This window comes from Hakea prostrata, chromosome 9 (genome assembly GCF_041222555.1).
Source record: "Hakea prostrata isolate BN-2017 chromosome 9, UWA_Hpros_2, whole genome shotgun sequence".
Classification (NCBI taxonomy): Eukaryota; Viridiplantae; Streptophyta; class Magnoliopsida; order Proteales; family Proteaceae; genus Hakea; species Hakea prostrata.
Window position 1 is genome coordinate 46,993,790 of NC_142608.1, and position 25,384 is coordinate 47,019,173.

Below are 25,384 nucleotides of genomic sequence, written 5' to 3' on the forward strand. Positions count from 1 at the left end.
TCTCAAAAGGTGTCATTAATTATAGTTTCACACAAAGAGACCCCCAGAAAGAAAATGATGAATTCATGACTTTTTTTCCCCTCTTGGGGTGGAGGAGGGAGGTAAAGAATGACCTGAAGGTCAAGGTAAACACCATGAATGCAAGAACGTGAATCCAACCAATACATGTGGGCCTAAAGATATCCAATTAGCAGGATGAACAGAATGAATAAACAGTAGAGAATTATTCACATAAATAAAATATTCAAAGAAGAATATGATGACGATTTGGTCCATCTATGCATTAGCTGGCTACTGGTATTAGCTAGTTTCTTCCTTCCACTTTACAGAGTGATCTCTGGCTATTGCTATTAGCTAATATCAACACTTTCATGTGACCTGAAACACCTCCCAGCCTTTGCCACCCTATTTCCTGTGAAAGGGGTATAAGGTAATAGAAAATTGGTGGTGTTTGAGGTTAATGCTTCAGAAAGAGGGAACATAAGCTTATAGAATAGGGTCAAGAGGCTCCCAATGAATAAAATACTAAATATTGATTCCACTAAATTAGGGTCCAGGTAATTGGCTTTGCATATGGTTCATCATAATGGGTTATTCCTCATTTGCTCCCCACCAATGATTTCTGTTGGTTGGGAGAGAAAATGTCAGGTAATGGGAACAATTTCTCACTGTGGGTTCTAGGGTTTCCTTCTCTCCCAAAGACAAAAAGCAGCAGCTGAAAGAACCATTTTAGTCTACCTTGTGGCTTCTGAGAAGGTGTTGAGAGAGAGTTTTGGGGAATTTCTCATGAACTTCTTTATGTGTCAATTAACTGGACTGGACCATGTCACAGAGAAGAATTTTCGCGGCCATCAAATGTGACTTTAGGTGCAGGAACCTGTCCATGAAGAAAACTTTCTCTTAATTAATCTCTGTTCTTCTACTTGATATTCAAGTTTGGCATCTTTCCACTCAAGTAAATGATTAAAATTTCCACATTTTTGAACCCAGACATTTCCACGAAAAATAGCCAACCACCCTACTCAATCCTTCCCTACCATTGTCTTGTCCAGTACTCAGCCAAAAAAACAGGATTCACTGTTTACTACTGTACAGTATTGGTTCACTTTTCTTTCTGTTTATCCACTAGATCCGATCAGCAAAAGTGAATTGATAACAGGACAGCAAAATCAAGCATGAAGCTGTGGGAATGAAGAGTAGTAACATATTCACATAAACAGAAAAAAAAAAGTTATTGTGTTCTCTACAGTGTTCACATTTACAAGGGAATTTCATTTCAAGTTTGAAAGCTCTCACAACAGCAAGCTTAGCCGGATTGAATCATCATCAGCATGTATTGTGTGAAACTATGAAATCTTACAAGCATGTGCCGGCAACAAAAACAAAAAAAGCAGATGCATTACTTTCGGTTCAAGCACACAAAGGCAACATCATCTTTACAGCACATAGCACCAACCAGGGATTCTCTCACTTGGAAGGTATATAAGATGAAGAGGAACCAAAGATCTGAAAGCCCTACGGAAGGAATCATGGCTGCACCCAAAGCTTCTTCTGATCCCATATCTTTCAGGACAAGTTATTCCTGCCTTCCATAATACTGTATTTCCATCTCTTAAGTATATCTCACTTAACCTGAAAAATCCATAACAAAATTCGCCAAATTCTTTGTCACATTCAATTCAGAAGCAAAAACCAACTCGGAAATAGATCAAAATCAAAGAGAAACCAGAAGAACAAGTCACTCCCCTAATGCACTATATAATGATTTAACATTAATCTAGTAAAGATATGGTTCTACAAAAGGACTTCAGGATAATAGCACCTGCATATTCCAGCATATGTAATGAGATTAGCAATATATCCCATCCTCGTGAGGGATTAGAAAAGATTACCTTTAAACTTCTATTAGAATCAGAAGGAGTTCATCTCAAGACAGTAGGTTCTCCTCTTCACCAGCAACTTGGCAGCTGTCCCATATGGCTCTTCGAAAGCTTCAGAAACCCAAGAGCAGTCGGAGGTTTCCTTCTTCGTGGTTGCCGACTGCTCAGTCGGCCTAATTGCAACCAGTGTCGCTCCCTTAAGGACAAGCCCATTGGGTAGCTCCAGGTGGGGAGCATACCAAAGCCTCATGTTGAGTGCAGGAACCAGAGTTCGTCTGGAAGCGGTGGAAGCAGACAAGGGCTTCACCCTTAGCTCCTGTAATTGCTCTTTGTTCATACACAGCACCCCTTGCCCATCAGCATCTGTGAGAATCAAGCTACTAAGGGTATGATGCTCTGCAATTATCGGCTGAAGCAAGTAATGCCTAGCAGAAGCTGCAATCAGAGAACTAATCGTCCAAACAACTCTCAGTTTCAATCCTCCATTAGTATAAAACGATTCAGGAATATTCCCGTTGTCGTCTCCATTGGCGCCGACACATGAAACATCGCCACCACCGGCACCGGTGATAGTCTCCAATTTGGCGGTTTCAGGGGAGAGAACCGAAGAGGCACCAAGGATCACACAGTTATCAAGAGTAGATCCAAAATCAGCCTTCCACTTAAGCAAAACACCCGAATCAATCCCGAGTTCTCCGCTTGGTAGCTCAATCCGGAGCCGCCTGATCTCATTGAAATTCTTAAGAACCTGAGTGGGAGAGTGATGGGCCACTCCACCTGCCTCCATTTCATCGTCTTCAGCTCCTCCAGCCACTCCATCATCACCACCACCACCACCACCAAACGAAGCTGATGATGGAGTAGGCATATTCTTTTTTGGCCCAAGAAAATGCCCAAGAGCTTGCAGAGGCTTAACGATTCCACCAAACACGAACCGAAAAAAGTTGGAGAAAACGCCACGATTCTTATCTGCAGAAGTAGCTACAGAAGTACCATCGTCGTCAGAGATGACACAATCGACTCGAACCACAACGTTATCGACCTGAGGAACCAATCCATGGAACCTACGAGAGACGACACAGCAGCGGCCCAAGGCTTTGACATCTCCGATCTTGTTGAAGATTATGAGTAGCAGAGAATCTGGTAACCTGTCGAAATGATCGATCTCTGTTTCAGATTCCGATGCCAACGAAGCTAGCTCTCGATCTTGTTCCGGCCATATTCGACCTGCGAGATCTTGCTGGTGCGAACACATGAAGAAACAAATGACAAGGGAAGAGAACGAATAAGCTAAAAGCTGAAGAGGTGATCTGAAAGATGAAACAGCGAAACCCTAATTCCGAAGAACAAACCCTAAATCTTCTTATGAAACGAAAAGGGCTCCTCCAACGAACCTTGAACGCGTTGGAGACGATAAATTATCGCTTCAGAAGAAAACGAGAGAAGGGACGGTGAGGCCGGAGGGAGGGAGGGAGGGAGGGAGGGAGAGAAAGGAGAAAAGCACTTAACGGAGCAAGATAGGGCAACGGATTAATTTGCGCTTGCGCTCACCGAAAGAAAGAAAAGAGAGTTTTCTCTTTTTTTCTCTTTTTCTTTTCTAATAAAATTAATTTTCTTTAATTTCTTTTTTTCAAGAGAGATGCGTGGTGTACAGTGTACTTGTATAGTTGTACGTAAGAAGTGTTAATTTCTATTTTTATTTATTTATTTATTTATTTTATTTTTAGGATAAATAATCTGGTTTTTCTGTCTGTCTCGTTTTTTATAAGTTATTTAATTTTTTTCAAGAGAGAGAGAGTGTGAACTGACAGAAAACAAAAAAAATAAAGAAATGACGTGGAGAAGGTCAGACCTGGGAATTTGCAAAAAAATTTTGCGGACTTGCGGTTTTGTTCGATTACGATTTCCGATTGGAAGTCGGTAGAGAATGCCTCGGCTGCTCCTCTCAAGGCTATTATTGGAATTTCATAAGACAGATAGCTATCTTTTAATACGAAAATGGCAGATTTGAGTCAGTTTCTAAGAAAAAAGAGTTTTTAATTTGTTGCCTGAAAAAAATTATTGATTCTTCATTTTCAATCAAATCTAAGGGGCTAGGTTTGGTTATATGAATATAGAGATTTCAAATCTCTGAATTCATCAATGCGAGATTTATATTCGTTTGATTGTAAAAATTCTTAGATTCATGAAATCTAGAGATTCATCTTTTTACATTAAAAATTATTGTGGAGAGAATGAACCCCGAGGGGAATGTCGCCTCCAAGTATCTTCTATATAAACCCACATCCTACATGGAGAAATATATGAGATTCATCTTACCAGTTATCTACTACGTCTTGAGAACTCTCTCAAGAACTCTTATTGTTGCCTAGGCTGACTTGAGCGTCGGAGGCGGTTCCCCGGTCAAAATTTGGCCGATCCGTTCTTGTTTTCTTTGTGAGTTCAAGCCCCTTAGCTATTCCAACTTGGCTGAATAGCTCTTAAGGTGGTCATCTCAGTATCCGGCCCTCGAAGAAGTTCTAGACGCAACAAATTGGCGCCGTCTGTGAGAAACGTCACAAAAAATCATGACGAGATGTATCACTCATCAGGTGACAAGTTCCAATCAAGTTCTCACTCGAGCGAGAGAAAGGGAAATAGAAAATGGACGTGTTGAAGAACAAATTCTCCCTTCTCTAGATCAACAAATTCCAATTCCAAAGGAAGTTCGAGATGGGATTCCAAAGAATCCCATGATAACTATCCCAACTCCATTTGGAGAAGGAGGTTCGAATCAACCCCCGATTCCAGCGACAATGGCCAATTTACAAAATATGCAAAGGAAAGTCCAACAACAAATGTTGGAACTCCAAGGAGTTGTTCGAGGCTTAGTCCATCAAGTCGAGGTATCATCTGGACCCCCTAGAAATTCACAAGAAGGACGGAGGCGTGAATCTATCCGACAGACTTGGGATAGGCAACGCCCGGTGAATGAAGAAAGACGAAATCCCAACAGATAAACGGCTGAACGGGTTGGAGAAAGGTCTCAAGGAGTTCGTATTGAAGATCCACTTCCCCGAAGAGATCAGACGAGGGGAAGTGTATTCAACCGTTTGGCTGGGCTCACGCAAACTCAGGACTTACCAAGAAGAGAAAATCAAAATGAAAGAATTCGAGAACAAGAAGGCGAAAGGCACGGAAGAGGTCATTCCAGATTTGATGACCTGAGAGGATCAGTCAGTCAGTCTGGATCTTCTCATGGACCAACTTCCCAATATTCTGATCTTGAAAGTGTACGGTCTCTGCAGGAACGTCAAGAGGCGCATGGTCTCGGGAGAAGATTAGATGCCATGGAAAGAAGGCTTGATGATCGGGACCTTGACGACGACTATGACATGGTTGACAGAGAGCCCTTCTCAGAGGAAGTTATGAGAGCACCTCTTCCACCCAAATTTATCATGCCGACGTTCACTCCCTATGAAGGTAAGTCTAATCCTTGTGAAAATATTAGTTATTTCAAGTCTGTCATGGCTGTGATTGGCCGACAGGATGAGTTACTATGCCGAACTTTCCCGGCATCTCTCAAAGGCCCAGCGATAAAATGGTTTTCTAGCCTATGGCCAAGATCCATCCGAAACTTCCGGGAACTCGAGAGAAAATTCATTGCCCGATTCCGAAGTTGCATCGGGAGTAAGAAGACAACAGATAGCCTCTTTGCCATTAGGCAAAAGCCGAATGAGTCTGTTTGAGACTATCTTCTAAGATTTGATAAAGTGGCTATAGAGGTAGAAGAGTTGGATGATACGGTGGCATACAATGCACTATGGAGTGGAATAACCCAAATATGCTTGCTAGAGGTATTGCTTCAAGATAAGCCAAAGACTTATGGAGCTCTTCTTAAAAAATGCCAAAAGCAAGCAACAGTTGCAGAAGTTATTGAAGCCCGAGAATAGTCCAGAAGAGGGGTGAAGGAAAAGAAGAATTATGGAGAAAAAGGTCAGAATTCAAATGCTCGGGCAAAGGATGACAAAAAAGGAGGTTGGAAGGAAAGACTCACCAAGGAGGACTTTACACCTCTCAATACTAAGAGGTTAAAAATCCTATTACAAATCCGGGATAAAGATCTTTTGAAATGGCTAGGCAAACTTTGAGCCCGACCCAAAGATAGGAATATGACTAAGTATTGTTGCTTTCACAAAGACTACGGCCACCATAAGGATGAATGCAGAAATCTCAAGATTGAGATCGAGAAACTTATCCAAGGAGGTCATCTTGAAAAATATCTTCAAAGGAAGCGACAAGATCGAGAGAAGACTCCACCCAGAGTAACCAAAAGACCTAGATCCAAAAGTCCCGAGAGGGTAGATAAGAATCCCGAGAAGAAACCCAACCATCGGGAATTCTCTCCCATCTATATTTTCTTAGGAAATCCGACCGAGGAATCCATTAAGAAGGAGAAGCAAAAAGCGCGGTTCGTGGGATCAATGCAATTGCCGAGAAAACGAAGAAATGACTTATGTCTAGATACAATAACCTTTACGAACGAAGATCTCAAGGGCGTAACTTCTCCTCATGATGATGCTATAGTCATCAAGGTAAAATTGGCAAATCGGGAAGTTCACCGAGTTCTTGTGAACATAGGGTCTTCCGCCGACTTACTATCCTATGAAGCATTTAAGAAATTAAAATTTGAAGATGAGATGATGACTCCATGTGGGACTCATCTATACGGATTCGCCGGGTCATCAGCTTATATCCGAAGAAACAATCCAGCTGGATCTGAGAATCGGGAATTCCCCTCGGGATGCTGTCGTCCAGTCAACCTTAATGGTAGTTCGAGACCTCTAGGCATACAACGTCTTACTCGGGAGGCCAACTCTCAATGCCTTGGGGGCTGTGGTTTCTCCAAGGCATATGAAATTGAAGTTTCCAACAACAGCAGGAGTCAAGGAGTGTTCTTCTGATTAGCGACTCTCAAGACAATGCTATGTGAGTTATCTTAAAAAAAGTAAGAAGATATGAGAGATCGGGCAATACGATGAGTATTGAAGTTCAAGATGATCGGGATGAAGAAGCTATGCAAAGAGCCGAACCTGTTGAGAAGCTTGAGCGAATCCAACTTCATCCGAATTTTCCCGAGAGAAGAACCATGATCGGTTCAGAACAACCTACAGAATTCAAAGAAGAACTGACCGAGTTTCTCCAGAACAATCTTGATGTATTTGCATGGTCGGCAGAAGACATGCCAGGAATTGATTGAAGAGTCGCAGAACATAGTTTGTGGATTAGAGGAGATGCAATTCCAATGATCCAAAAAAGGCGAAATTTTTCCCTCAAGAAACATGCCGCCATTAGGACGGAGGTCGAGAAGTTGTAGCAATCGGGTTTCATCAAACCAATAGAATACCCAACTTGGTTAGCAAATGTAGTAATGGTGAAGAAGGCTAACGGCAAATGGAGAATGTGTACGGATTACATAGACTTGAATAAAGCATGCCCAAAGGATTGCTATCCACTTCCCTGGATCGACCTAGTGATCGACGCCATAGTGGGACATGAAGTATTGAGCTTCATGGACGCTTACTCGGGATACAATCAGATTATGATGAATCTCAAGGACAAGAGGGACATGGTCTTCATGACAGATCGAGAAATCTACTTCTACAAAGTAATGCCCTTCGGGTTGAAGAACGCCGGGCAACTTATCAAAGAATGGTAAATAAAGTCTTCAAAGATCAAATTGGAAGAAATATGGAAGTATAAGTTGATGATACACTCATTAAGAGTACCGTCCGAAGAAGTCCATTAGAAGATCTTGAAGAAGTCTTTGATATGTTGAGAACATATCAAATGAGGCTAAATCCAGAGAAGTGTGCATTTGGAGTTTCTTCCCGGAAATTTGGATTTATGGTATCCCAAAGAGGAATCGAAGCCAACCCGGAAAAAATCAAAGCCTTGCTCAAGATGGAGTCACCAAAGACGGTTAGGGATATCCAATGCCTGATCGGAAGAGTAGCCGCATTAAACAGATTCATTTCAAGATCGGGTGAAAAATGTTTGCCCTTCTTCAAGGCTCTCAAAGACATCAGGAAGGCAAAGGACACCCTATGGACTGACAAATATCAGCAAGCGTTTGAGAAGTTGAAGGAGAAGCTTGGGTCACCACCTCTCTTAGCCAGGCCTTTAATGGGAGAGCAACTATTCACATACTTAGCCATTTCTTCAGGCAGAATGAGCGTGATGTTAGTAAAAGAAGAAGGTACTTCACAAAACCCTATCTATTTCATAAGTCATGTTCTCGTGGATGCTGAGACGCGATATTCGGATGTGGACAAACAAGCTTTAGCTCTTGTAATCACATCTCGGAAACTCAATCCATATTTCCAAGCACATCCAATTGTGGTCTTGACCAATTTCCCGTTGAAGAAGATACTACAGAAGCCAGACTTAGCAGGAAGAATGGTAACATGGGCTATTGAGTTAAGTGAATATCAAATCGAGTTTAGAACTCATCCAGCTATAAAGGACAAGTGTTGGCCGACTTCGTTCTTGAGAATAGCATATCCAGTTCGGGTGAAGAACAACCAACCCGGTCGGGAGTTATGGACACTGTACATCGACGGCTCGAGCAACTCTTTGGAGAGTGGAGCAGGGGTATTGCTAATCAGTCCGGACGGATTCACAATTCATTAAGCTTTAAGATTCAACTTTAGAGCCTCTAACAATGAAGCTGAGTATGAAGCCCTTCTAGTAGGACTAAGACTTGCCCAACCCTAAGAGTCCAAGAATTAGAAGTCCAAAGCGACTCTCAATTGATCGTGAATCAAGATCGCGGCGTATACGAGGTGAAAGAAACAAGAATGGCGAGTTACTTGGCTAAAATTGATGAATGTCACCATTATTTCGATCAACTCGAAATTAAGCAAATTCCAAGAAATGAAAATGAAGTAGCAGATGAGTTATCCAAGCTAGCTTTATCCAAATACTCGACCTTAGGCTCAGCCGTCCATATTGAGCAGTTGGAAATTCCTATTATTTAGGAGGCCGAGGCGATGGATATTGAAGAAGAGCCTAGTTGGATGGATCCAATAATAGCATATTTGAATAATGATATTCTTCCAGAAGACATCAAAGAGGCTAAGGCAATTAAAAATCAAGCAGTGAAGTTCACCATCATTAAAGAGCAACTTTATAAAAGATCAATCACACAACCTCTCCTAAAGTGTGTTGGCCCTTCTCGAGCTCAATATGCCTTAGTCGAAGTACACAAAGGAATATGCGGAGCACATATGGGGGGTCGGGCTTTGGCCCATAAAATAATACGCCAAGGACTTTATTGGCCAACTATTTAGAAGGGCGCCGTTGATTATGTCAGAAAATGCAAGCAATGTCAAATTCATGCTTCCATTCTGAAGACTCCGGCCGTCCCACTTACATTTGTCTCCAGTCCGATCCCTTTTTCCATGTGGGGAATGAATCTGGTAGGAAAGCTTCCAAAGGCCACAAATAACAGAGAATATTTGGTTGTGGCAATCGACTATTTCACTAAGTGGGTAGAAGCCGAACCTCTCTCGACCATTACTGAGAAGCAAATGTAGAAGTTCTTTCAAGAAAGGATCATCTACAGATTTGGAATTCCAAAGATCCTCCAAAGATCCTTGTGACCGACAACGGAAAGCAATTCGTTGGAGCCGGTTTCAAGCATTTTTGTGAAAGATACCATATCGAACATAGAACGTTGTCTATAGCGTATCCATAGAGCAATGGTCAAGTTGAAATAACCAATCGAACGCTTTTGGATGGAATAAAAAAGCGTCTGGAGACAAGTCGGACCAAGTGGGTAGAAGAACTACCTAGCGTCCTTTGGTCATATCGCACCACAGCCCGAACTCCTACATGAGAAACTCCTTTTCGGCTGGCCTACGGCACAGAGGCACTTGTCCCGGTAGAAGTATTAGCAGAGTCAAAGAGATACACAGACTTCAATGAAGAAGCAAACAAAGAAGGCTTGAAGAGTAACTTGGATCTTATTGATGAAGTACAAAGCATGTCTGAATATCGAAATCAAAGATATCAGGATCAAGTAGCAGGATATTTCAACACTCGGGTGAAGAACAGAAAACACCGTCCGAGTGACTTAGTACTTCGCAAAGTTGCTGCATCCAACCCCAGAAACCAAGGGAAGCTCTCACCTACGTTGGAAGGTCCATATGTCATAGAAAAAGAGATAAAGCCGGGGACCTACAAGCTAAAGAATTCAGTCACAGGCGAAACAATAGATCGATACTTGGAATTCTATGAATCTCCTAAAATTCTATCAATAGAATCAATCAAGATATATAGCACTTTCCAGCAAGTCCAAGGACCATTTGATTTTCAATAAAATCTCCATTTTTTATATTCCTTGTCTCAAGCAGAAGATTATAGTGAAGAACCCGAGAGTGTTCTTAAAGGTTAAGAAGAGCCCAAGAGAGTTCTTGACTTAACAAAAGTTTGAGAACCCAAGAGAGCTCTTCACATCAAGAAGAACCCAAGAGTGTTCTTAAAGGTTAAGAAGAGCCCAAGAGAGTTCTTGACTTAACAAAAGTTCAAGAACCCAAGAGAGCTCTTCACATCAAGAAGAACCCAAGAGTGTTCTTAAAGATTAAGAAGAGCCCAGGAGAGTTCTTGACTTAACAAAAGTTCAAGAACCCAAGAGAACTCTTCACATCAAGAAGAACCCGAGAGTGTTCTTAAAGATTAAGAAGAGCCCAAGAGAGTTATTGACTAAAGTTCAAGAACCCAAGAGAGCTCTTTGCACCAAAAAGAACCCGAAAGTGTTCTCAAAAACAAGAAAAACCCAAGGAAGGCTTTCATAAGATAGATCTCTCTCAGAGGCGTTACACTTCGGAAAGCACTCGGGTAGCCATTCGGGAGAGAACTCAGCTTTCTATGAAACCCAAGGAAGGCTTTCATAAGATAGATCTCTCTCAGAGGCATTACACTCGGGTAGCCATTCGGGAGAGAACTTAGCTTTCTATGAAACCCAAGGAAGGCTTTCATAAGATAGGTCTCTCTCAGAGGCGTTACACTTGGGAAAGCACTCGGGTAGGCATTTGGGAGAGAACTCAGCTTTCTATGAAACCCAAGGAAGGCTTTCATAAGATAGGTCTCTCTCAGAGGCATTACACTCGGGAAAGCACTTGGGTAGCCATTCGGGAGAGAACTCAGCTTTCTATGAAACCCAAGGAAGGTTTTCATACGATTGATTTCTCTTAGAAGTGTTACACTCGGGACATATGGAGGGAGAACACTCTGGAGAAATCTCACAGTTAGAGATAAAAATACCAAGGGTTTCAAAGTATCAACAATCTCTAAGGCATTATGCTTGAGGCGTGACTCGGGTAGATACTCGGGAGCAATAAAGGCATAATCCCTCAGCGATAAGCAGACGATTACAAGTTAATCTTCAAAATATCTGGCCACAAGGACCAATATTACAAAAACAAGTTGCAAAGCTGCAAACTTAACAGTACTTATCAAAAGTTCAAAAGATCAAAGTGGCAGAAATATGGCAGAAACAAAGTTCAAACTAGCAGAAACGAAGTTCAAGAAATTCAATTCTCGGGAGGATCCTCTCCTTCAGGAAGCTCTTTTTCGGGAATCTCTTTCGCATGGCTATCTCCAGTATCCTCCTCTTCATCTTCATCAACATAAAGAAGAGGATTAGGAGGGCTATATGGCTCCTTACACTCGATACCTTCGGGCATAGCTCTCTCAAGTTTCTCGTTTATCTTCCCATCCAACTTCCCAGCTAACTCCTTGGGATTAGGAATATCAACCTGTTGAAGAACTGCAGTAAAAGCATCGTCAAGACCCAGACGGTAGGTTGAGACAGAAAGAGCAATCTGAAGTTTCTTGAATTGGGGAGTGCCAAAGTAAGTAGTAATGATCTCCTTCTGGAAGATGTCAGGGACTTTGTCGGCATTGACGGGAAGCTTCCCGGCACGAACCTCAGAACAAAGCTAGAGGACAAGAGACTCCATTTCCTCTTTCCCGCGTGCAAACTCTTCTTCTCCCTAAGAGCCTCCTCCAAGTCTTGTTTGGTTTGAGAAAGTTCTTCTTCAAGAGTTGACTTACTTTTGGACATCTCCCTTGGTCTCAGACTCCTCTCTTCATCCCGCTTCTTCAAAGATTCAACCTTTTTGATCGTTTCAGAGAGCTCTACAGTGGATCGTCCATGGGCTTTCTCAGCCTCCCGAAGCTGCTCAATGAGATGCTCAGAATGAATCATGCATTCCCCCATGTAGTGCTCCCCTCCAGAGAAATACCTGAAGGGGATTTGGAATATCAAGTTATAGAAGTTACTTTGAGGATTACAATGCCAAATAACTAGGAAAGAGAATTACTTGTAAGCATTGGCATAAAATTTGTCATCGGAGAGATTTCTCAGATGCTGACGATCGGATGGGACCATCCCTTTGAGAAGCCAAGTTCGGGCAGCATTGGGATCCCCCAGAAAGTATCGTCAAAAGTCAGGTCCCAACCGGGAACAAATACGGGAGAAGCTCTGGCACGCTCCTCAGTGGTATCCTCGGCTCTCGAGATCTCTTGGCTGGTTTGCCCCAACGACTAGACGGGGATGCTTGAGGGACACCAACCTCAAGAGGACCCCCTCCGGGACCAACAGAAGTACTTTTCTTCAAAAAGCCAGAAGGTTTGGACAAGTCGGGAGCATTGAGAGCCTAGATAACAGGACTTGTTTCTTTTGCGCTTTTCTTCATTGGCTTTCGGGCAAAGGCTTCTTTGGTATTCCCACTCGCAACGGCACGAAGGGCATCAATATCCAACTTGTTAGCCACTATGACAACAAACGAAGAAGATTAGAAGAAACAAGGTAAGAAAATCCAAAAACTTGAAGAGCGTTGAAGAATAAGGGGCTCACCTAGAGAGAGACCCCACAACTATAAGATAGACGGATACTCAGGTGGGTTGCCGTGGACTGCGGCTAAATCTCCTTCAACCCGGATAGTCTTTTATACGGCCGCTTCTTCGGCGGCGGACAACTCAACAGGATTATTGGGTTCTTCAAGATCCGAGTTTGTTTTCTTCACAAAGGTGGTCGGGAAAGATGGCGGGACAAAAGTGATGTCTCCACCCCTTGGTGGATGTCGGCATGGACCCCGGTAAAATAATGTTGCTCGACCAATCAACCATGTTAGTCGCCCGACGATGAAGAGAAAGCCAACCCCCCTTAGATTGACTCTTAACTTCGAAGAATCGATGAAGAAGAGGAAAGGTGGGCTTGACCCCAACATTGTAACAGAAGCCAACAAAACATGTCACATTTCTCCAACTATTCGAGATCAAATTAGAAGGAGAAATCCCATAGTGCTTGAGTAGGTCTTCTATAATCTATTGTACAGGAAGACGAAGACCACCCATGAAGGCATCAAAGTAAAGGGACAAGGCCTCTTTAGGGGGCTCTCCAACTAGACTGGACGCAGACGGGAGGAGGAAGGGAATAATCATTAGGAATTTCACAGAAATCTCTCAAGCGCTTGAGATGGAGCTGCTTAAGATCATCGAGGTATAATTTGGGACCCAAGAGCTTAAGGTCATAATCTATGTGAGAAGGAGTTTTTGGTTTACTCCTTTCCTCAAGAATTGCTTCTTCTGAAAGCAACTCAGCATGAAGAAATGGTGGCCAACGGTTCCTAGAATCTTGAGGACGAGAAAGGGGTGAAGGAGGCGAAGAATGCTTCTGACGAACAACTCGAAGTTGGACAGGAAAAGGTTGACTAACCTTATCAACTTCTTGCTCAAGAGAAGAATCCATAGAAGGCTCAAAATAAACTAAGTCAGGTCCTAAGTCGGAGCATAAGGGTTCTTGGTTAATAGGGTCATCCCTAGCTAAGTCAGCTGCTGCTCTCACAACGTCTTGAGAGTCAGCATAGTCAGGAAGATCTTCTTCACTGGGATAGTGCATAGATTGAGTTTGGGAAGAAGCTTCGGGACTTAAAACATTAGTGGCCGGGACCATCATACGGGAAGAAGGTCGGGCTAATTCTTTACCTTTTTCCAGTTTATCCATGAATTACAGAAATGGTAAAGGAAAAGAAATGGAGAAAAGTTATAAGAAACTTACTGGACGAAGGATTGAAGAGTTTAAGAGTTGAAGAGCAAATCGAAGAGAGCAGGAGCTAGCAGTGCAGTGAAAAAAGACCTCAGAGAGAGTGATTGCAAGCAAAAAGATAAAAATGAGGTCATACCTCTATTTATAATGAAGATGAGGAAATCAATAAGCACGATCCAAAGGTCAAAAATCAAGTAAGACAACGGTTGAGATCGAGAATGTGAAAGGTCACGATCCAACGACTAATGATGGATAGATGCAACGGTTGAGATTGAGAAGCTAAGGATCTCAATCGAGCGCCCCAGAATTAAAGATGTCAACGGTCATGATTGAATAGCCATTGACATATCAAAGGTTGCAATAAAAATGAATTACAGCGGTGGTTGGAAGTTAGGAACAATTGCATTTATGAAGACTTTGGAAGAAATGACTGTCGTCATCCAAGACGACACCTTGGAACTTCTCCAAGAAAAGACCTTCGAAGAAGAACGAGAAAAGCATTCCGTACCCCCGAGAAACCAACCGCATGGAATGAGGGGCTCTGTTGCAGAGAGCATGAATCCCGAGGGGCCCCTCGGGAGAGAGAGAGACACCCCCACTTGGGCTGGTTTGTTCCCCTCCCGCATAAGGTACAAGAGAACCCCCTCGGGAGGGAGAGAGACACCCCCACTCAGGCTGGTGCGTTCTCCTCCGGCATAAGGTACAAGAAACACCCTCGGGAGGGGAGAGAGACACCCCCACTCGGGCTGGTGTGTTCTCCTCCCGTATAAGGTTCAAAAGAACCCCCTTGGAGAGACACACACCCCCACTCGGGAAAGTGTGTACTCTTCCCTTGAGAGCCACGCTTGAAGTAAGTTCAAGCAGACCTTCTAGACTATGACAAAAGAGTTAGTTATGAACAACTACTTAACATATCCATTCCAAGAACTGGGGAGATAAACAAGTGAGTAACGGTTCTATCTGGCCCGCCAAAGAAGGGATCGCTATTCCGAAGATATCTCACCCACCCTTCAACTGACTATGCGAGATTCGAGGAAACGCCGCCTCCAGGTATCTTCTATATAAACCCACATCCTACATGGAGAAATGTATGAGATTCATATTACCAGTTATCTACTATGTCTTGAGAACTCTCTCAAGAACTCTTATTGTTGCCTAGGCTAACTTGGGCGTCGGAGGTGGTTCCCCGGCCAAAACTTGGCTGGTCCATTCTTGTTTTCTTTGTGAGTTCAGGTCCCTCAGCTATTCCAACTTGGCTGAAGAGCTCTTAAGGTGGTCATCTCAGTATCCGGCCCTCGAAGAAGTTCTAGACATAACAAAAACGTAAATCTGTAGATTTATCGGTATAGGGTGAAATATATCACCCTTATTATAAAAGACTAAACATTTTCGCATTCACAAAAATCACACTGAAGAACAAACAATTTTTCATAATAAAATTTCCACAAATTCATGTTAACCAAATAGTTAATTTTATGAATTATGACTCCATATATTTGAAATCTCCAGACTCATGTTACCAAATAGGCCCTAAAATGATCCGTTATTCACTTTTAATTGTTTTGTCAATTTGGAATTGAAATAGCTATTTTATCCATAAGAAAGTATTATTACTAAATTACTTTTTCATACTCAATCTTTAGATTTTCCGTTCATCTTTTATCTAAAAAAATATTTGTCACCACCGGCCTCTACTGAAAATCACCTACCACCATCCCTGGCAGGAGAAAGAGAAAGTGAGAGAATACCAACACTAGGTGAATCAGACATTTTGAGACACTTTTTTTGGGTAAAGGTGGAACTGATACTGAAATTTTAGGGTTTTGGCAAATTGAGGTTTTTTTCTAAACCGGAATTAGTTAACTGATACGGTTGCCAATTCCGTATACTTATTTGAATTAATTTCCTCCCTTTTATTCGTATCTCTCTACAATTAATGTAGATTCACCATTTCATTCCTTTTCTAGGACTTAGATTAAAAAAATTTTAAGGGCCTGTTTGGTTACATGAGTCTGGAGATTTCAAATATCTAGAGATTTCAAATCTATAAATTTCAAATTTATGGAGTTATAATTTATAAAATTAGATGTTTGGTTGTGGAATGAAATCTGTGGATTCATCAAAAAAAACTATTTAATCGACGTAATTTTTGTGAATGTGCAAATATATAGCTTTTTTGAAATCTTTGGATTTTACCCCTTACCCATAAATCTATAGATTCACGTTTTTAGTGTAAAAAGGTGAATCTCTAGATTTCATGAATCTGGAGATTTTTACAACCAAACGGATATAATTCTCGGATTCATGAATCCGAAGATTTGAAATCTCTGGATTCATGTAACCAAACAGGCCCTAAAAAAATTAAAAGTTAATTGTTGCAGTTGAAAATTCAGAATCGATGGAAGCAAGGTCCCGAACCTTAAATCCTATGAATGCAAGGTTTTTGTTTTTCAGAAAAAGGTCAAGGGAAAGTGGAGGATTCAAGTTGAAAACCCAGACGATCTCTGGTCATGAATCATTTGAAATAAGGACAGAATGAAGTGGGGAGAGAGAAAGAGAGAGAACAAGTGCTGACCACTTCAAACTATAGATCTCAAAGATCAATTTCTCCATCTGTACTGGAGATTATTGGAATAGTATAACTCAGAGGAAGGTCGTCTGAGGATTCTTGGCCATCAGCTCCTCCCTGAAGATTATTGGTATTATCAATGGTAAAATAGGGTTTAACGATTGATTACTAGGTTTCTTTGGTAGTTTAAAAAATTTGGACGTCTAAGTGTAAATAAAATTCATATTTACAGTCACATTCCCTTTATGGCCAAAAGTGACATTTAAATTTCAAAATTTGAATTCATTGACAGAATCAAGATTAACTAGACAACATAGACTTTCTGTCTTGCATATGTGCCTATCTCCAAAAACTCGTAAAAGGTGCAAGATTAACTATCCCAAGACAAGATGATAGAATTTGAAAGGAGATTGTCCTTTGTTAATGAAGTAGTCAAATAAGGAAAATGAGATTTTAAGAGAGGAGGACATTAATGTGATGTGGAATGAGATAGCTACGTGTGTCAAAAAGGTAGCTAAAGATATTCTAAGTGAACAAAAAAAACTTCATTCTTATGGAGAGACTTGGTGGTGGGATAGTGAGGTTCAAGTTGCCACTAGGAATATGAAATCTAATTTTAAGACATGAAAAATAACTAAGGATGTTGAGGATCTTCAAAGGTATAGGTTGGCTAGAAATAAAGCTAAGAAAATTGTAGGAAAAAAAGAAGAAGAGAGAAGAATATGATGAGTTACACAATAAATTGGACACGAAAAAATGGAAAAATCTATTTATAAGATAGCTAAAATAAGGGATAGGAAAAGTAGAGATCTTGACCATGTTAGATGTATTAAAAATAGAGATGGTAACATATTACTATGTGATGAATAGTCTACTAAACGAGTATGCTTCAAATACTTGTGATTTAGATGATTACACAGTTCACTAAGGCACCAATTTTCAAATATTATGCGAAGAATTTCAACGTCCGAAGTAAAAGAAGCACTAAAAAGGATGAAATTAAGCAAAACACAAGGTCCTAATGAAATCCCAATAGAAGTATGGAAGAGCTTAGGAACTTGCGGCTAATCTAGTTGACTAAGTTGTTTAATAACATTATAAGCACAGGAAAAATGCCAGATGAATGGAGGAGAAGCATCATGGTTCCAATTTACAAAAATAAATGAGATATTCAAAATTGTAATAACTATAGGGGCATTAAACTGATGAGCTATAGTAATAAATTATGGGAGAAAGTAATTGAAATCCATTTGAAACACTTAACCACAATTATGGAGAATCTGTTTGGGTTTATACTAAGAAGATCTACAATGAAAGCTATTTACCTAATTAGGAGACTTATGAAAATGTATAGAGTGTAGAAAAGACCTTCATATGATATTTATTGATCTAGAGAAAAAGATTATGATTGAGTTCCTAGAGCATTAATTTGGCAAGTACTTGAGAAAATAAGTATTACAAGTAAATATGTAGACATAATTAAAGATACTTATATATGATGGTTCAATGACAAGTGTAAGAACAGTAAAGGGACAAAGTAATGAATTCCCAATTACAGTTGAGCTACATCAATGATTAACTTTAAACCCATATTTATTTGTATTTGTAATAGATGAATTAACCAAAGACATTCAAGACGAGGTCCCTTGGTGTATGCTTTAGATTAATGATATTGTGTTGATAGATGAGACTCATATGGGAATTAATACCAAGTTAGAATCATGGAGAATTGCTTTGGAATCAAGAAGCTTTAAATTATGTAAAACAAAGACATAATATCTAGTTTGTAATTTTAGTCATGATTGGGTAGACGATGAAGTGGTGAAACTTGACGATAAGGAGATTCCTCAGAGTGATTCTTTTAACTACCTAGGTTTAATCATAAATAAAATAGGTGATATAGATGATGATGTTTCCCAAAGAATTAAAATATGGTTGATGAAGTAGAGAGGTGTGTCTAGGGTCTTGTGTGATCGATGTATTTCATTAAAGCTTAAAGAAAAGTTATATAAGACTGTCGTGAGGATGATAAGATGGATGAATGACAACATTAGGAAGGATAAGATAAGAAATGATTATATTAAAGTTGGTTTGTGAGTTGCTCCCATAAGTGACAAGCTTCGAAAAAGTCGTTTGAAGTTGCATGACTATGTTCAATTGAGACCTATAAATACCCATGTACGAAGAAATGATATAACCCAAATTGAAGGAACTAGAAGAGCAAAGGGTAGACCTAAGATAGTCTTAAGAGAAGTGGTAAGAAATGATATGCATACCATATACCTTGTATCTAGCATGACCTCAAATAGAACTGATTGGAAGGTAAGAATCCATGTAACTAATCCCATTTTGTTGGGGACAAAGCTTATTATTGTTGTTGTTGTTGTTGATAGAGTTCATGTTAAAAACTAACAATGAGTAAAGGAAAATTTTTGTTTTATTGAAAGTGGGCAGTCAAGAGTTTCACCCAACTTAGGACACCCAACTTGGGAAAGTGATAAGAAAAAAAACTCCAAAATAGCCTCCCAACAAAAAATTGATAGAATAAGACTATATAGAAAAGCTGCCTCATCCTCCCCCCACCCTGACCCTTGCACCATGCTTGTACAAAAGCCTTTGACTCGGGGTACATCCAATAATAAAGATATTAAACAACTTGAACCATATTCAAATTAAAATTAGAATTGATGCATACTAGTTCGATCCTCAATTCCATTCTTGAAGTTGAATTGACTAAAATATCCGTCAACCACTAAATCCAAGTCATGGAAGGAAATATTGGCAAAATATTGCTAAACATGGCGATAGTTTGCCATTCAGTGAATAGCAAACCGAAATAGGGAGCGAAACAACATTTAAAATATATTAGCGAGCGATTAATCGAGATATTTTGGCAATTTCTAGCAAAATTTTTGGCATTTTTCACGATAATCTTTAAAATTCTATAGCGAAATATTCAAGGTCAATGGACAATTTTACAAATTTTGTCCTATTGATTCAACTTCAAAATTTAATGAACCAAATGTAGTCAAGGAGGAAAACCTATATAAAATAATTTCTAGAAATAATTCAAATGAGGAAGACATTTTGTAGTGGAATCTTCAAGATCAATGATAGTCTTACCAATTATAACCCAATGATTTAGGCCTCAAAAGGCAATGTATTAAATGTGGTTAGGGAGGAGAATATGAATGGAAGAATTTATGGAAACAATCAAATTATGAAAGGATTTTGTAACGAAATCTTTAAGGTCAACAAACAAACTTTCTAATTATGTCTCAATGATTTAGCCTCAGAAGACAATGCGCCAAATGAGGTTAGGGAGGAGAATTTGCATGCAAGAACTTATAAAAAATCATTCAAATTTGTCAAGCGTATCAAATGGCAGCAAATTTGGCTAAATATCAAATTTTGGCCCCAAAATGACCTAAAATACCCATCAGAATGGGGTCAAAATTTCGCCTAGAAATTTCACCGATTGGTCAGTTTTGCCAGAGTGAATTTGTAAAAGTTTGCAGAAATTTCTTTTTTTTTTTGGTCAACAGCTTTTTAATTGAAAGGTGGGCAAGAAAAACCCAAGACGTCTTGATTACAAGCTTCAAGAAGCCAAGGAACGGAAACAGGCCAAACAGTCCTACTTGCCACGGACCGGGCCTTCCTAGCTAGGGAATCGGCTACAGAGTTAGCCCACCTAGAAACAAAGTGAACCGACCACAAAGGTTCAGCAGACAACAACTTCCTAATGTCCTCAATCACACGCACAGCTTCCAGCTCAAACGGGAAGAAAGGATCAGCAACAGCTTGACATAAGGTGCTAGAATCACACTCAAAAACCAAACACTTAAGACCAACCGGCGCAGCCCAAAGCAAAGCTTCCCGAAGAGCTAAAGATTCGCCAGTAAGAATTGAAGAAACCGAACTAGGAATCGAGCACGCGTGTAGACAAAGGCCGCGTGGTCTCTCACAATGAACCCAATATCCTCCAATGAAGGTTAGGGTATCGACGAGATTGGATTTATATGGAGCATTTAATGAATATGTATGGGCCCATGGTCTCTTTCCAAGATAATATTGGAAGACCACATCTACAGAACTCTCCAGAGACAAAAAAAGACCAAAAAAAATATCAGAAAATCAGCTCATGCAACCAGGCCATCACCAAGCAAGAACACATTTAGAATTTTAATTTAATTTTTTTTTTTTTCTTAATCAACATATTGAGACACTAGTCTACACATATAGGATTTAATACTGACTATTTTGATGGGTGATCTGAGTAACTTGATTTGTGAGATTTGTGATAGAAGAAGACCTAAGCTCGGAACCCGAGGGGTACAAGGGCATAGCCCCTTTGGTACAATACGGCCCAACCTAATGGGTTGAACGATTCACCTAATCAAATTCTATAAATGTGTAGCTTATGTTCTCTTATTAGGTTAGTGTGAGATTTGATAATTTTGTCCTAGGGTTTTGGGTGAGAGTTTATATAATACCATTTTTGACAACTGTATTTGAGATTTCCATTGTAGTCTTCTTTATATGTGCAAAAAGTTCTTTTTCTTTGTTTGTAGATTGGCAAGCCATGTTGGTGTGAACATTAAATCTCTATCTTCTTTTGATTTATTTTCATTCATGTTTGTGATTTCTTAGTATTTGTTTTAACAAGAGACATGAAATTAGAGAAAAACATAAATCAAAAGGTTGACTGCTGATACAAAGAAAATTATACCGAACCCATCGAACTGGGTTTGCACCCTCTCCCGGTTAGACCATAATCGGGACCCACTTTAACCTAATCTCACGATCGTATGAAGGCGCCGCATTTTTGTTACCAGTCATGAACGACCTCCCGAATCTTGCGGTAGGCGGAGCTAACTTATAGGAAGTAACTATCGTCAAGGCGGAGAGGGAATCATGATAAGGTCGGTAACTACTTGTACCCCCGAATATCTAGGGAAGAACCCTACAAATGGACGATCATCTGCAAAGATCACGAACTCATCTCACGGTCGAGAGTTGGAGGTAAAGTCTATATAAACGAGTGACTCACTCATCCATGCCAGAGGGATCGGAATCGTTTCCCTAATACTCGTATTCATATTTATGCTTTGCATCTAGCCAGAGCTTTGTGATCAGTTCAGCAACTGGCTTAAGCTTCGGAGGTGGCCTCCCGACCCCGCGGTCGGGCCACATCTAACCATCTTTTGTAGGTTATCTTCATAGATTTAGAGGCTTAACAATTTCTGGACGTATCATCTGCTAATCAAGTGATCGAGAATTCAACCAAAAGGATTAATTCACTCAAAGAATCCAAAAAAAATATGAGAATACTTTGAAATAATCGGAAAAATAACGATAATCAAACGAAAAACAAAAATGGAGAAAAATGTTGAAAGATAGCTTAAGTCTCACAAACCTTATAAGAGTTCACTAAAAGCTGATTTAAATATAATCAAATTTAATCTACGTTCCTTTGGTTGATCCTTCCATTTACACAAGTTTAATTTGAAGATTTTCTTTACTAGATAGGTTGGATTGTCCTATTTCCACAGCTTGGATCTCCAAGTTACGTAACTTGAGCTTTCTCGTCTTTTTTGTGAGGAATGCAACTTAGTTTAACAGAAAAAAAAAGAAAAAAAAAATAAAAAATTGAAGCTTAAGTAGTAAGTGGGAGATGGTACCCATAATATATACATTCTTGTAGCTTTTATATATTTGTTTTAAAACTAGTAATTAGCATTTAAGAAATAAATCATGATTTAAAATATTGGTTTCTAAGTATCAGTATCGGTCAGATGATTTTAAAAGAAATATCATCTCATATCGAGTATATTATCTAACTAGCCATTGTATTATAGTGCAATCCAATACATGCCCTTAGAAAATGATAAAGAGACATATCGATATTGTTCGGCTGTATCCAATATGAATACATATCATATCATATCGTGAAATACTTTAAACCATTAGAAACACCATTTGATTGTGTAGCTTTTGCATCAAAAAACCTGTGTCAAACCGTTTGAAGGAAGTGGTTGGTTCCTTGATTAATTACAACCAGATGGCGTTTATTGAAGGAAGGTACATTACGGATAATATTCTTATTTGCCAAGAGCTAATGAAGGGTTACCATCTTGAGACGGGAGTGGCTAGGTTTGCGATGAAGATTGATCTCAGGAAAGCTTATGATTCGGTTCAATGGAGCTTTTTATTCACCTTGCTTCTTTGCCTTAATTTTCATCCCATTTTTATCCAATGAGTGGTGGGTTGTGTTACTCGTTCTTCCTTTGTGGTTGCCATCGATGGTGTGCACTCCCCAAGATTCTTTGGTACAAGGGGACTCCGTCAGGGATGCCCGATGTCAACGATGCTCTTTAATTTAGTGCTTCAGGTTTTTACTGATTCTCTTGCTGTAGCGGCAATTCAAGGAAGGTTCTCATATCACCCTCTCTGTAGAGACCCTGGGATCACTTCGGCCTGCTTTGCCCATGATCTTTTATTTTTGGGAAGGCCCCTAGTAATAATGATATTGTGTTACATGACTTGTTGAGACAATTCATGGACCAATTTGGGCTTGGGGTGAATGAAGGAAAGTCTAATATTTTTTTCTCCACCACCTCGGTTGTGGTGAAGAATGTGTTCATCAACAATCTGGGGTTCTCTATTGGTGCTTTTCCTGTGAGATATCTCGGAGTTCCATTGACTTCCAAAAGGCCGCGGCATCAGATTTTGCTAGTTTGGTTACAAGGGTAGAAAGTAAGCTCTTATCTTGGAAAGCTAAATCTTTATCATTTCCTGGGAGGTTGACTCTTATCAAATCTGTCATAAATGGAATTTTGGGCTATTGGCTAAGTGTGTTCAGGTTGCCTTGTCGTATCATTACACACCTAGAAAAAATTGTAGAAATATTATTTTGGTGTAGAGTGGGTGAAAGGGGTTCCTACAAGGTGGCTTGGCATGCGGTGTGTAAGCCCAAAGAGGAAGGGGGGGTTGGGTTTTTATGATCTGCAATCTTGGAATAAAGCTTCTCTCATGAGGCACATATGGAGTTTGGCAGCTGATCGGAAGTCTTGTTGGGTAGATTTTGTCAAGAAAAGATGGCTCAAGAATCACTCTGTGTGGTCCCTTCCCATGCCCTCTAACTGTTCATCTACTTTTAAAGCTATCCTTAGCACACGGCATGTGGCAGTTAATTGTATTAGGTACCTAATACATGATGGTGCATCTATCTTTTATGGCACGATCCATGGTTGCCAGGGGGCATACTTAAGTGTGATAGCAGTGTGATTACAACATCAGTGGGTAGAGACCCTTTCATGAGGGTCAGTGACATCAAAGGGGAAGGTGGTGGTTGGGAAAACCCATTGGGAGACGATCTGCTTCATTCTAGGTGGGAGGAGATTTCTTAGGTTCGTTGTTTGCAAAGAATTCATGGTGATTGTGTAGTTTGGATTGCTACCCCAAATGGTCAGTTTTCACTTAAGACGGCTATGCAAGTCATTCGTGGTTCTAGCCTTAAAGTAGTGTGGCCTCGAGTGGTTTGGGCACCAAAGAGCCAAACTCATTTTTCAATGATTTCTTGGTTGGCAATTCGTAGAAGGTTGACAACGAAGGATTGCTTATTAGCATGGGGAGTTCCTATTGATCCTGGATGTCTATTGTGTGGCGTTGGTAATGAAAGTTGTGAGCATTTATTTTTTGATTGTGATTTCTGCAGAAAGGTGTGGTCTAACATTCTTTTGTTGATTGGTCATCCCAACCACCCAATTGGTTGTTGGAGTGATGAGATTAAATGGGTTGCAACTCATTTTTCAAGAGGAAAAGGTATACAGGCAGTCAAATGTTTAAGCTTTAATGCCACAATCTATTGTCTATGGAGAGAAAGGAATAATCATCTTCATAACAGTGGTGTGCAGACGGTGGAGCAAGTGACTCGTAGAATCATTAGATTGATTCAACTTTGATTTATGGAGGATCCCTTAGTGGTGAAAGACTCAGCGAGTAGTAGAGCTTTCTTTGATCGTTGGAACATTACTTGTTTTGAATTATTCAGCTTCAGTCCATCATTGGCTACGACCTCCTGAGGGTTGGTTGGTTGTGAATAGTGATGGGTCAGTGTCCAACAACAAGGGAGGGTATGGGGCGATTGGAAGGAATCACATAGGGAAAGTCATCTTTGCACTTGCAGCTAGTTCATTGGAAGACAACATTCTTATATGTGAGCTACAAGGGATGAGAGCAGGCTTGTTAGAGACTGTGAGGTGTGGATTTAGCATGGTGGAGGTTCGATGTGATTCTCTCAATGCTGTTCAAGTTGTGAATGGAGAGACCGACCTTCCCTGGTATATTATGGGAATTGTGGAGGACATTTGGAGGTTGAGAGATGAGTTGACCCATCTTCGGGTGGTTCATCGGGTTCGTGAGACCAATCGGTGTGCTGATGTAAACTTGATTTTGGTTCCGATGGAGATTCGGTTGGATACGAATAGTTTGCCCGACAAACTTCACAGAATGGTTTGTGAAGAAATGGAGGGTAGATGGTTCTTCAGTTATTAGCTTTGAATTAGTTTAATATTTTTATTTTTTTAATATCATATCCTCTCGCCTTGGTCCCAAAAAAAAAAAAAAAAAAGTACATAAAAGTACATCTCTACCCTCTATGAAATAAAACATCAAATGTGGTCCTCATTTGACATTTTATATGTATATTTTAAAAATAAAATATACATAAATACAAAACTATTCATGAATATACACACTACCCATATAACAAAAAATAATTGTGAAGAAGCTGTCACTTACAAATTTATTATGGAAGAGCTGTGGCTTTTACATTATTTT

At 40.1% G+C, this 25,384-nt stretch overlaps 1 pseudogene across 1 annotated transcript; it reads right to left on the minus strand.

Moving 5' to 3' along the window:
* Positions 1 to 1,306: 1,306 nt before the first annotated feature.
* On the minus strand, positions 1,307 to 3,368 carry LOC149005356 (F-box protein At5g46170 pseudogene; annotated as a pseudogene). The gene is made up of 2 exons (XR_016175690.1): positions 1,893 to 3,368; positions 1,307 to 1,632 (listed from the first exon to the last, which is right to left on the minus strand). The product of XR_016175690.1 is annotated as an F-box protein At5g46170 pseudogene (transcript).
* Between the last annotated feature and the right edge of the window lie 22,016 nt (positions 3,369 to 25,384).